Below are 9,188 nucleotides of genomic sequence, written 5' to 3' on the forward strand. Positions count from 1 at the left end.
TGAAATTCAACCGTATACGAGTTACTTCGCGTCGATGATTCTGGTTATAGAGATTCACTGTGGTTTTCGAATACGAAATTTTACACTATTCTGTGCTTGATATACCGACAACACTGAAAACATTGTAAACGGATAATAGTGCCGTAATGCTTCCTTTCATTAAATTTAATCTCTACCCAGATTTCATTTTTAAAAAAATACAACTTCCACGTATAGAATATGAAAAATAGAGAAACGTGTATATTTTTCGAATTTACTTTTTATAATTTTCAGGTTAACAATGGACAACGAGTTTGGAGAATCCCGAGTAACAAAATAACGTCGATTCTTCACCATCCATAGCGGAGCTTTCCGCTTTGTGATTTCGTTTCGGTTCGATTGGATTCAGCGGCACTGCCAGCTGTGGTTATAGAAGTCTGGTTAAGCAGTGCTGGCAACTCGAGGAGGTTCCAGTGCGTTACATTGCGTTGGGGTAACATTATTATCGGCAGAACCATAAAGACATCACGTCGGATCACGTCGGTCCAGAGACGGTAAGATCAGACTGTGATCAGCTTGCGGGGGAGTCGGAGAGAAGACAGTTCCCGTAGGATAAGGATAAAGATAAAGAATAACTAAAAGACGAAGAACAAGAAGAAGAACCTCAGTGCAGAAAGTCTCGGTGCGTGCAATGTGAAACGTGACAGAGGTTGGCCAGCCTTCCTCCGCCTTCCTAACAATACCCTGGGTCGTATGCCGCTTCATCTTCTTCTTCATTCTTCTTCCTTAGGTTCTTCTCCACCTCCTACATTTCAACGAACCAACCTCGTCCTCGTCCACCGGCCGACCTGACCGGTATACAAGTTATTGCATTCGCCTGCAGGAGGAATTTTCTCGATGCTCCTGGACCAATGAGAACGAAATGACCCCTGATCATACCTCGGACCAGGTGACGTGACGTTGAATTTCTGGAAGGTCTAGCAGAGCCAAGAACAAAATATCGAATAATAAGATGAAAGGTAAACTAGATAGAGTCACTGCGTGAGAAACTATGAAGAAGATATCGTTACACCATGGACAGTATAACCATCTATTACATACTAATTAAATTTAGATGATCCGATAGCGACCACTACATTTGGACCACCCCGTAGTGACTGTACCAAGAGGAAGGTGTACGATACCGACCCCCCTATCTTACCTCACGATCCTGATCACGATCACGCACGCACGTAGAACCGCCCACTGCGTCCTCGACTTCTTCTTCATCCTCTTCACTTGCAATACCACTCTACGTAGTTCCAGGTACCTGATCGGGAACGCACGTGCGTACGAGATCAATAAAACAGAGGTTTGATCCAATCATTGTATCTAGGTACGTTAAATGTATCAAATTTAATTCACTCTGCTGATCTCATCCAAACTCTAGGCTCTGCTTCATGGCTGGAATAAAATCACCCAGGATCGACCAACGAGACTTATTACTTTACGCTGCTGGTGACCTCGGCTGACCTAAGAACACTTCTGTGTACGAGACTAGACGTACTCTGGGCGCATATGATCGCTTCTATACGTGATATTCTCCGTGATATTTAACCGATACGTGTGTGCCTGGCTCTGAGACAGGAGCCTCTAGGACACAAACAGGACAGGGTCATCCTCGGTTCATAATTATTCTCTCGTTCCTCCACCCACGCAGTAGTTCTCATCCTCTTCGCTATCTAATTGGATACTCATCAGGTATTCACCGTTAATTCCTATTTGTACCAATTAATTCGTTTGAAGCCAGATTTATGATGGACGTCAATATACACCGCATCAAAATCATATATCAGTATATCATAAGAGCGTATTAAGCAAAGATTCAAAATACAAAATGACGTATACAACGGGAATAGCTGTATGAGAAAAGTAGCTTTTCAATGATAGAATCTGACGTAACGCATCTTCTTCGCTTTTCATGTTTTCCTGTGGAGGAGGCCCGAGTGGACCGAACGTGACATTCACGGGCCGTAATTAAATTAAATGCAGAAGGCAGTCATGGAAAATGGGAAGAGACAGCGAGCGGGGAAGGAGGACACAAAATATATATAGAAGTGATCAAGAGATAGTACCCAAGAAGAACGGACTACTTTGCGTGGAAGAAGCTCGCGTTGACTAAGAGGCTCGTGCATCGAGGAGCCAGACCCTCCTCCACGGTAAGGCACGGTAAGGTACGGGTAGATCATTAGCCATGATTTGTTGTCGAGCAGGCTGCCCAATGACCTCACGGCCCGGAGCGTGAACTCCAGGGGAGTCGAGATCTCCGCACGATCATAGTATACCTATAGCTATCGACTTCTTGCTTACCATCTCTTTCTCTTTCTCCGTTTTTCACTCTGTTAAACCTAATACTCTGTTAAAGTTCCCATTTTTTTTTTCTTTTCATCCCATCATATTTTCCTATTGCTGCTTACTGTTTGCATATATCATCATCACCTCAGTGTAATATCCCCTGAACGAAAGTCGATATACAACTATGACCCATGAATCATGCACGACCCTGATTTATATATATATTTAGTAATGTAGATCGAGCATAATACTTAATTAATATAAAAGACACTAGAATCAGTGATATTCATTGACAAAAAGACTATCAATTATTCCAAGGATATAATTAATCGATAAATTCATAATGTCCGTCTCTCTTCCTCCTTTAGAAATTACCATGGGCTCTGTCTCTCTCGCTCGCTATTCGAACAACGAGAATGCATCCTAAACCGGAAGTTACGCGCGCCTCGGACTATGCTTTCATTTAAATATTTATCTACGCATCTTTGCTTCCGTAACGGGACGCCGTTCTTTTTTTCAGGGCGTCGATGGGTTAGGTTGGTGGTACTCGACGTCGGGAATTCTGCTGGCTCTTGTACGTCTACGCGTCAACGGATTCCCATTGCATCCACTTCAAGCCGGTAACGTTTTAACGGATGACTACGGTCCTCACGGAGAGAAGATCCAAGCATGGAAAGTCGGTCCAGGTATACCCCAGCATCCAGGTACATACCTATGCGGGTATGGTACAAAATATTATTATGCAAGAGTGTACTGCCGCCAAGAGCATCACAGCCTGGAGAATTACGAACAAAGGCAGCGTATAATTCCCAACGTAACTCGGGGAATGCCTTCCGTTAAGGTTGCCAGGAAGAGGGAGTGGAGGAGAATAGATACGGAGACACGTTTTCTCTCCTCTCTCCAGTCGGCAAGAACTTTTAAGACTATCGTTTAAGAGGAACGCTCTCCCCCCTTCTTCCTCTCGCTGCGCATCCTCCTAGACGTCGCATTCCCCGGCATTGGAATATCCATACCAGACAACCGCATTGTTACCAATCGTAAATGGTCCATGACTCTGGTACCGTTGGCTTACCCATCCATCAGAATGCCATAGGCTCCGATAACAGCGTTGGCAGACCGGCTTGAAGAGAAATAGACGAAATTAGCAAGACATAAAGATCAGATCAGTCAGTCGTAATCCGGTTCAAGAATAAGTTGAAACGAGTTCAATAATTACCATGAACAATCTGCTCGGCATCCGATCAATCTGTTAAACTATGAATCTCATTTCTATTTGATCAACTGTCTGAAGCCAGTCTTCCAGACGATCAGCATTACCACTTTGCGTCCATCCCTCAACCTGACACGAATACGTAATTATATACATATATACATATATATATATATATATAAGGTTCAAGGCGTTCATGGAGTTTCGGTAGGATATAATATATACATATACAAGACTAAAGTTTAACCAGGCTTTCGTCCTGTAACAAGTCAGGCAGATGTCCAGTGCGTGAGTTCCGTCGCGGTTCGATGCTTCTCTGAACGAGTGAACTTTGTGGCCCGAGGGTGGTTCGAGGTAGTCAGGTACCAAGTACCCGGTACTGACTAGGTTGGCATGGAGGTGGGTAGGTTGGTAAGGAGGCAGAAAGGCAACCTGGCAGTCAGGTATACCAGGTACCCCTTGCTCGCGATACGCGCTCTCGATGGGACCCAGGGCTCCATGGCTCTTCAGCTCACGCGGGACGCTGATCTGTGACCCGGATCCTCCCTACCTCAAGTCCGCTCCGTTGCGCCTTTAAGTACGACGGATACCTCTATACGCGAGCTGCACGCATCCATTGTAAAAATTCATTGGACTTTTATCGAATACGTAATTCTACGGTCAGGGTTCAGCCAATAATCTGGTTCATTCCGCGCAGGGTAACTGACTATCGAACCAGAATCTTTCTACGCTGCAATCTCTGGCTCGCAGGCGTTCCTAGTACGTTGCGAGTATGTACTACGGTGCTGTAGTACTACGAGAGTAATGCTGGGGACTGCGAGAGATATTGAGACTGAGAAGTGTACTGAGAGAGAGAGAGAGAGAGAGAGAGAGAAAGAGACTCTGGCGTCCTGAATCGCCGATTTCTGATGCAGCCACGTAATTGCGGATGCCTGGTGTGTGCATAATTGCGAACGGTACGTTTCCTACTCTCGTGAAATCTTCTTTACCTACCGTAGGACTTTCTATGCTGGTTGTTGTTGTTTGTTTTCTCACTTCATTTTTTTCTATTTCAACAGGCTACCACGTGAGACTCCGAAGACCCTGCTGCTGACAGATGGAAGAATACTCGCGATCGATTGTTCTTATATCATCGTGCGTAAGCCTGGACGTTTATATGCGTAGTTAAACATGGCGCCGTTTATAACGATAAGAACAAGTGTTGCTAAAGAACAAGAACAAGTCTTGTTACTAGGCAGCGTATCTTAATAGGCTTTAAGCAATAATTTACGGAGGTGGCTATCGGTTTGTTATCCGTTTACGTTGTATGTAAGTGTGCATGCGCGACAGAGACGCCAGGCGTCGTTCTCGGATCTGAGTTCGCTTCCACGGGTCTGTTGAGATCTGGACTGCTTATTGATAACGGAGAGAATCATCCTCTATGACTCAGAAGACTGTATACAGTTTGCATTTAATTTTCTTTTAACTAAAAGTCCATTCGTTATAACTCTTAGGATTGCGAGAGATCATTTTACCTAAGGTACATTGTCTTTTTAATTTCATCGATTCAATCTCAACCTTTCTGTCATTTACATTTCTGTGTATTTTTCTGACTGTTACGTAACAAAATGAAAATCTAGTTAATTAAATCGTCGAGATGTACACCGTTCTCTGGGATAAAGGATGATGTCGCACGAAACTGTGCTCGAATGACGATCTTGCAAAATAATCCAACGGTCTCACGAACCAGTTCGGAAAGTCGAGCAATCAGCGTGCACGTATCTAATTTTCGCGTTACTGCATTACTTATGTTATACAAGTGTTGTACACAGAGATAGAAAACTGGGAGTGCGATATTCGCGAGAGTGCGAACTTTCCATTTGCATGTGCAACAACCGAGTCGGGTAATGGAGTCCTTAGCCGAAGATCATATCTCTGGGTGGAAATCTTAATCCTGTTTATGGACTTAAGGTAAGTCCATTTGGTAGACAGGGGGATTTAGATAATCGGAAATGCACGGGAGTTCAGGCTGAACCCCTTCCGTTTAGCTAATCTTCCTGGTGAATCCAGGACCATAGAACAGATCCAATGACGTATGCGTTCCAAATCCAATCGATGCGCAATCTTGAAATAGCCGGATGTTAAATTGGACTAGGATAAAATTGTCCAATTAGCATTTCTTATCCGGGACCTCCGGAAACGGAAGCTCCACTCTTATGTCACTAACGATTGTAAAGCATTCTTGAAAGGTGGAGGGTGACGTCAATCTATAGATTACAGAAGGGTTCAATGATCTTGGGGTGCTGGGGTGTCATGTTCGCTGATCGCAAGGGTGAACTTGCAGAAACGAAGGAGCATGAGCGGAGGTCAGACAGTGGCCCGGTTATAAATGAGGGAAGCAATTTCCAAGTTGGCGACTTGACGAGCAGTCGAGGGTCCAGGGATGGTGATGCTGATGGTGATGGTATGTACCACCAGTGATGTTGGCACTTGGCGGAGAAACCTACTGCCTCGTAGGTGGGTAGGTTGGTAGGTAGGTAGGGTAGGTACTCCGGCTACTCGAAGTGCTCCGAGTGTGAGGAAAGAGGGTTGACTAGACGAGGTGGGCAATATGGCGGCGATTAATGGCCTTAGTTACTGCCTGCAGGGTTATAACCGGTGGTGCACGTTGCACCCTTAACTTCTTGAGAAATTCCATCCGAAAAATAGACTCCTGGGAGTGGAGGCACTTCCCTCAGGGTTAAAGGTTAGTGCCTATGACGTTGCTCCTGTCTGTATTGCAGTAGGAGGAAATTTATATTGCATATACAGATATACGTATCTCAGTACTCGTGTACGTACTTACGTAGCTATCAACTCTAGGCTGACACGGTAGTCGAAAACCCAGTAGCAGCAGCAAGTAGTTAACTTAAGGTCGCCACCTAGTTTGGCCAAGGGTGCGGCGCTTGAGTAATCAGCCCTTTAATTCCTGCAAAATCGGGGATAATGACTGGGCTCGTCCGTTTAACACTTTGCCCCTATCGCTCCCTGCTTCCACTACCTACCCGGTCAAAGACGTGGTCTTCAGTGGCCGATCATTAGGTAGACCGGAGTCATCAATCACCACCTCGGCAGTTTAACTTCGGTTGCCGGTAGAGAGGAGTGTATAGGAGAGGCGAGGACGACTGAATAAGAGAGATACAGAAAATAAGTCACGGAATAGGATATTGTAAAGAGTCAAAAGAAAAGGAATCAAGTATAATAAGATAGGAGTAATAAAATAATTCTAACCTCAAAACCCAAACCACACGTTCTTTTAAGGCTGGTCGTCGATTTTTGTACGGGATACCAACCTGCCAACTGTACTCTGGATGATGACGTACGTATCTAACAAATTCTTATATCTTCCAGGCACTGTGTACATTATTCCAGGACTCTCCAGGCTGCTGCACGATGGTGCCATTTCGATGGCAATAGGCCTCGATGGTTACGCCCGATGACAAAAGACGAAAATATGGGCTGGTTTCCACTCGGCGTTCACTCGCTACTCGCAATCTCCGGACAGGCTCCGTAATAAATATAAAAGTCCCGACTCGTCGGGTATGATACCACCAGGAGCAAGCGAGAGATGTATACGGAATAGAGATAAAGCTAGAGTAATACAAGCCTAGTTGGGATAGGGTGCCAGTATATTATTTGGCGAAATTCCAGCCGGCCGCGAGGCTCACTTCGTGTTTTTTCATCTTAGTACAATTTTTACTACTGGAACAAAAGCGACAAATCCGCCGGTATCCCAGGGTATTGGTGCGATATCCTAGATATAACCATCTCGACCAGGATGATCTGTCCTCCCCCACGATTCAGCACCTCACACTGCTCTAGACCAGCAGACCAAAGGATTTCGACGTGACTGCTCGCTGTAATAATTTACAGTCCAGTAGCTTCCTCCAGGAGTAAGCGCCAAGGCTCGCCAACTCTAAAACAAACAGGCACGACATATACAAGATGGACTTTGTAGAATGTACCAACTCGTACATGAAAATATATTAACAGATTCACTGGATGGATCCTTCCGGGTTCGTGAACTACTCCCTGATCATCGCTGAGGTTGCTCGTCGTCTACGTACCTACTGGCTCTAGTGCGTAACCTGAATGCATACATTGCATATAAATACGCGACATGGTCGAGCATGTAGTGAACGCTTAAGCAACTACGTGGTGCGTGGGAACTGGAGCATTCTGCATATGGGAGGTTCAACCAGCCTTCCAGCCAGGAACACGTACTGGAGCCCCAGAGTTCCTCTCTATAAATCACAGCCGCAGTTTCCCTCTGCAGTAGGTAGAACAATTCTTTCCGACCTGCTCTACCACCACGGCAATGCCAACTCCACACGAGCTGTCTGCTTCTGTTCCGTATCACTTGCTATTTCTTTTTTTATTCTTCCTTTCATGTCCTCCTCTTCTTTTTACTTACTCCTTTATACCCTGTGCCGCGTTATGATATTAATGATCGCGGAAACGTGACTTGCCCTCTGCTTAAGATATGTATCGACATTGTGCTATCATTTACTTCAATCCTACGCCACTGCTAGGATCAGGAACTACGAGGTTAATGCGGTGTTTACTAACGTCCCTTTTCATTCGCATGACGGTTCTTGGGATCGAGCATTTTTTCAATGATTCGTCTCTTGGGTCTTTTCAAATTTTTTTATCAAGGATTTCATTAGATGCAAATTTACTTTAGGTTGTTTTAGATTCTTCGGCGTCTCCGTAAGAACTGATTGTAGGTTATGTCTAAGGTCTCCGTAGTGGACAAAAATTCGAATATTTTCACTGATTAAAATGTCAGTATGCGATTTATTGAAATTTTTGAAAATTCTTAATTCTTTAACTTACGTAATACGGACTGTTAACTCACACGCAGTCTTATCTATCCTTATCAGTGAATTGACCCTCTGAAAAGGACGAGCTAATATCCTTCCCCGGCACAAGAAGCAGGTGAAACGACTGCACGATGACGTCCTCTCGTCAAATGAGGACTCTAAGATGTCTCCTACCTCTTTTATACCATTGGTCAAAAAAGGCAAAAAATCCACTTGTCACTGGCACAAAAATAAAACCAGGACTCATCGTTGTTTCAAATTCTCAAACCACCATACGACCACAAGCATATTCATGGGATATACGTTCGCTTGCCAATACTGATATGTGAAATTTACATATTGAAAGAAAAAAAAAGAATTAAGAAAAATAATAAAATCCACAAATACTCGTGGATCGACTAATTATCCAGCAAGTAGGGAGTACAGTTACGTTTTTTTTCCCACCAATTCACACATTCCCAACAGACTCGGAAAATCCGTGAAAAAATAATTTATTTACGATCCGGTCCCACAAACGATAAATACCGATTTTTTCAATATGTAAAAAGTAGCTAAGAAAACAGAAGAAACGCAATTTGCCATCTTGAGAGCATTAGCTATCAGGTTGCTCGAAAAATCGACTATATATTTTCTTTTTTTATTGAATCAATATCCTATGCAAACCTCTATACCTATAAATCTTTTAACGGTATATATCCCGGACTATCTGTTCCTCGAAATCGAGACGTTGACATCAGCCAGTGTCGGCAGGCAGCATAAGCTAAGCAGGGACACGCGTATCTATTAAAAAAAAAAAAAAAAAAAAAAAAAAAAAAAAAAAAAAA

The 9,188-nt window shown here is 43.9% G+C and overlaps 2 long non-coding RNA genes across 4 annotated transcripts; one reads left to right on the forward strand and one right to left on the reverse strand.

Moving 5' to 3' along the window:
- Nucleotides 1-279: 279 nt before the first annotated feature.
- LOC107265435 lies at nt 280-4,689 on the forward strand. 3 transcript variants are annotated; one of them, XR_003058959.1, is made up of 8 exons: nt 280-661; nt 770-998; nt 1,094-1,330; nt 1,409-1,719; nt 1,956-2,187; nt 2,834-4,100; nt 4,221-4,479; nt 4,582-4,689. It is a non-coding gene; the product is annotated as an uncharacterized LOC107265435 (long non-coding RNA). The 3 variants fall into 3 exon arrangements; XR_001537215.2 differs by having other exon boundaries at nt 2,834-2,999; XR_001537216.2 differs by having other exon boundaries at nt 1,956-2,177; nt 2,834-2,999.
- A 1,445-nt stretch (nt 4,690-6,134) lies between these two features.
- LOC112493961 lies at nt 6,135-7,006 on the reverse strand. The gene is made up of 4 exons (XR_003058961.1): nt 6,773-7,006; nt 6,547-6,666; nt 6,344-6,470; nt 6,135-6,274 (listed from the first exon to the last, which is right to left on the reverse strand). It is a non-coding gene; the product is annotated as an uncharacterized LOC112493961 (long non-coding RNA).
- Nucleotides 7,007-9,188: the final 2,182 nt, after the last annotated feature.

The sequence above is a fragment of the Cephus cinctus genome, unplaced genomic scaffold (assembly GCF_000341935.2).
Source record: "Cephus cinctus unplaced genomic scaffold, Ccin1 Ccin1_scaffold0215, whole genome shotgun sequence".
Classification (NCBI taxonomy): Eukaryota; Metazoa; Arthropoda; class Insecta; order Hymenoptera; family Cephidae; genus Cephus; species Cephus cinctus.